Source organism: Danio rerio, chromosome 1, assembly GCF_052040795.2.
Source record: "Danio rerio strain M-AB ecotype USA chromosome 1, GRCz13ab, whole genome shotgun sequence".
Classification (NCBI taxonomy): Eukaryota; Metazoa; Chordata; class Actinopteri; order Cypriniformes; family Danionidae; genus Danio; species Danio rerio.
In genome coordinates, this window is record NC_141021.1 from 35,011,843 (window position 1) to 35,016,562 (window position 4,720).

Below are 4,720 nucleotides of genomic sequence, written 5' to 3' on the forward strand. Positions count from 1 at the left end.
AGGTTCATTAGAAAAAGTAAACAAAGTTTTAAGAAATACTGTGACATTTTTTGCTCTGTTAAACATCACTTGGGATATATTTGAAAAAGAATGAAAATTTTAAAGAAGACTGAATAATTTTGCCTTTAAATGTACGTAATTCATATATAATACTTACCTTTAAATAAGCTCTACTGTGGCATTACTTGACTCCTGATGTAGAAGGTTAAAAACATAAAAGAAACAAAACACACACACACAAGCACACATGCACGCAGGCACACACAGTGTGCTGCAGTAAAATGTGTTACTCTCTCCTCAATGCTGACCATGCATAAAAAAAAAAAAAACTGAACAGCAAAAAACACAAAATAATTAATTATTTTTTTGTAATTTTCAAATAATTGTAAAAAAATAAGATATCAAAAGAACACACACATACTCTAGATATGGATAGAAACATGTTTGTCAAACACAGGCAAATACTGTGTCAATTCTCAATAAAAAGTTTAAAATAATTATTAAAAAAAAATTAAAATTGGCAACACTGAAAAACCAAAGGATACAATCTTTTATTACTATAATTAATATTTACTTTAAAAATCTCTTGACAACAAACTTTTCTATTGTCTCTAATATAAATTGATAGTTGTAAACTCTGAAAAATACTTAGCAACAAACTAACGACCTGGGTCCTGACAGTGGAGCTGTGTGTGGATAGCTATGTGAATAATCTTTTTTGTGATTCCCTGTAATGATTTCTGTGCACGTGTTACCTTACTGAGGTGATGGATTGGAATGATTTTTGAGTGCATAAAAACTGTACATTATGACAATATGCAATATCCAATAAATAAATATACATAAAAAAGTAATGTAAGAAGTTATATGAGGAGAGGCTAACTAGCTAACAATGTACACAGCAAAATATGGGGACCCAAAACAACTCTATGGGTGTTAATTTCAACACTTTGAAAGTGTCTCATGGGGTCCACTCAAAACTGAGTTAAATCAACACTTTCAAAAGGGTTGGCACATTGACACCGAAGTAAGGGTTAATTTTAACTCTGGGCAGAGTTAAAAATGTAACTATATTTAACACCGCCTGGTAGTAATTTTTTTACTACAATATATTGTTATTTTATTCAACTCTCTTGAGTGTAAATATGGTAAAAAGGTAAAATAGACTGTAAATTACAAAAGAAAAAACATTTTATTTGAAAACATTCACCACTTCAACAATTCATTCAGTTTTTAAAATGCAACAATGTCAAATATGCTTTAAATGTTTTATTAGTACAGACAGTATCAACAAAATATGTATGACCAGTGCTCAAAAAGGCTGTTTCAGTCCTTTGGTCCAAACTTGATGTGTAATCAGAGCAATTTGAAAGTTCAATATAGCGTCACTTATAGTTTTCTCTGAACTCATAGTTTTCTTCTGAACTCATAGTTTTCTTGTAAAATTACATTTTAAACAACTTGGTGTGCAAATCTTTCACTTCGGGTGTTTCCTTGGTCCTCCATATCAAACACAGCAGTTTAAATGAAGGTATAAATGCTGTAAACTTGTGTGAAAACAAACTGGAGCTAGGAAATTTCATCAAGCATGTCCTGTTAATGAAGTGCTTCCCAGCCACAGGATGACCTTTTTATCCATGACGATGTAGTAGCTGCTGATCGCTCGTCTGGTGGTTCCTGATGCACGGATATAGGATGATGCTCATCTAAGAACTCTTCAAGACTCCAGCATGACTAAGAAAAATGTTTGAAAACAAATTGCAATCAAATTCTATGATATATTTAAAAGAACATTTAAAGTAAATAAAACATTTAAGAAATCTAAACTCACCTTTTGAAAATCTTCATGATGATCCACAACTTGACTCTCCCAGCTGGTTGAGGTGACAGGATATGGAAAAGTAGAAAAAACACATATATCACTGTTGGATCTCCAAAAACAATTAGGTTAAGCACTATGACTAGAACTGGAAAAACAGGCAGCTGTCTGTCCACAATCCTGAATTTAACACAACACTTGGAGCAAAATTTAGAGGAGCTTAAAATCTTTTATATAATTTAGTGATGCAGACTTCCCCAAAATATTGGCCACAGTGTAAAAAATATTCATAAACTTCATAAACAACACTTTTCTGTAAGCGTGTGTGTGCGTGTGTGCGCGCGTGCATGTTTCTTTACCAGATTCAACTTGTTAGGCCCTTTCAGGTCCAGTATTGACGCCACCTTTCCTGGAGTCTAGCAGATGTTTCAGGTCCAAATAGAATCTAAAATATTAGGATAAGCAGAAGTGGAAAAGTGCAAAGCAAAGAGCAAAACATTATTTAAGTAACAGTTCAACCACAATACAAAACTTATCACCTTCATGTCATTTGTTGCTCTAATGCTCTAATACCCTCTCAGCTTGTGAAACAAATACAGAACTTTATCAAACATACCTTCATTATTATCACCACATATGACCAAGAAGGTGTGCTTGGTCATTTCACCAACTCTGGAAATACACCATCCGTCTCTAATCAGCCACCGTCACAGGGTCTTGTGTTATTGTATAGAGAACTGTGGCTGTTAAAAAACAACAAAACATTAGTATCTAACACATATGCATAACCTTCAGATAAAAAAGAGAGATGAACATCACAAAGTATGCCTCACACTTTTTCAGATATCTTTTGATTCAGATGTTGATTATTGATAATAAATCTACAAATCAAACCTGTATCATCATTAGGCTGCTCAAATATGAATCAGTTGATTAATTTTACAGACAGGTGGCTGTTTACAACGCACTAAATTGTCTTTAATAAAAAGGAAATGTTGTGTACAGTACATGCTAAGTTTAGCCTTTAGTTTTAAGCACAATATCATGCGGGTGAAAAAGCTTGACTAAGATGTTCCTGACTACATAAATAGCCTAACTTACTAACGTCAGACATCCCGAGTTGGGAAAAGTAATTTTCGGGGGATACAGAGTTGATTTGCGGGAGGTAGCGGGAGAGATGAGAACCTGAAGAGCAATGAGATGAGTTGCGCGCGACGTACCTGAAGAGCGGTGGGGGTGACTTGCGCGCGACGTACCTGAAGAGCTGGGAGGGATGCGGTGGAGAGGGGTGTGCAAATTGTTTAATGACCGGGCGGGAGACGCGCGATTTCCGGGAGATTATCATTCATTTGCGGGCATCTACTTGGGCATCTGGGAGTCTCTGTGCATTTGCGGGATAACGTTAACGTTAGTCCCGCAACTTCCGGGAGACTTCTGTAACGTCAAATGTCTGAGAAAGTGCAAACGCGGTCATTTAAAGATATTAATGTTAACATTCCGACTTTAATGGTTGTCAACACTTAATATAATTCAAGCGTACGTTATCACGGGAGTCTATGGACTAACGGTATATGGACGTCCACGAATGAACCAGTTTAAAAGGGCCGCGGTGTTTAAAATAACTAAATTAACGTACACGAATAACAAAAAAATCATATGTTTTAGTCAGGAAGCCTTTTACAAGTAAGCATATGTTCATTTACTCACCAGATATGTTTTAGAAACTCTCCAGAGCTCAGAAACCGTCCTGTGTTGCCGTTAGCATCCGGGCAGAGCAGGCTAGGCTGCTCCGGGGATTCCCTCGCTAGTTTGCTTTGAATTAAAGGAGAAGTGTCGATTTTATTTTACAGATGGGTAACAACGCACAAAATGGCATTAAGCGTGACAGAAATGTGTTGAACATGTACATTTGATGTTTTTATGCACTATGTATGCGTGAGCATATATAAAAACATTCTTGAAAAGAAGTGAATAGTAATGCAGTTAAGCTAGATACACAAACGACCATGAATGAACCGCAGAAGTTTAAAATTGTCACTCCATTCTAAAGTTATTAACTTAACAATATGTTTACAACTGTATTTCCTTAAAGAAAGTCAGTAAAATACCAACATTTAGGTAGTTTGACTCACCAGTTGCTGTTCTAAACCTCAGATGGAAAATGGCGTCTGGAAAATTCTTCAGTGACTGGGGCTGCATGAATTCCCGGATGTTGGAAATAACACCACCAAGTGTTGAAAAGATAACTCCCTGATTTCGCACTGAATAAAATCAATTCTAACTCTTAATATATTCATTTATCAAAATCTAACTCTTTAACGTCAACACTTTACTCTGAAATGCTTCAACACCGAGAATTTAACTCAGATGAATTTGCTGTGTAGCTTTTAAGTACACAGTTCAAGATAACAACATAAAACAGCCTTATTTTAGAAACCCTCAAAAAGATTTGAACACATTTTACTTACTCATTGTAGATTCTTATTTAAAGCCTAAAACATATCAGACTAAATCTGAATTGATGGACAGAGAATAGAGCACACAGCAATAAACAAATCAAACACCTGGCTCCCTTAAAGGGCCAGCATTTTCTGAAAACTTTTTCTAACACCTTTGTTTTTAGAATAAGACAGACAGCCTGTGGGAGTGTGTGGTAATGCCTAAATCATTAATTTCTGTCTTTAAAATGCAGGTCTCTATAAATAGCAACAAAAAGCATCAAAGTAGATGGGACAGTAATGGTTGAACAGTAATTTGCCATTATATATATATATATATATATATATATATATATATATATATATATATATATATATATATATATATATATATATATATATATATATATATATATATATATTAATAGCAACATAAAGCATCAGAGTAGATGGGTAATTGTAA

At 34.6% G+C, this 4,720-nt stretch overlaps 1 long non-coding RNA gene across 1 annotated transcript; it reads right to left on the reverse strand.

Annotated features, from left to right (window-relative positions):
- Window positions 1-1,173: 1,173 nt before the first annotated feature.
- LOC147846893 (uncharacterized) lies at window positions 1,174-4,339 on the reverse strand. Its single transcript, XR_015476666.1, has 6 exons — window positions 3,952-4,339; window positions 3,527-3,631; window positions 2,436-2,562; window positions 2,179-2,264; window positions 1,832-1,874; window positions 1,174-1,734 (listed from the first exon to the last, which is right to left on the reverse strand). It is a non-coding gene; the product is annotated as an uncharacterized LOC147846893 (long non-coding RNA).
- Between the last annotated feature and the right edge of the window lie 381 nt (window positions 4,340-4,720).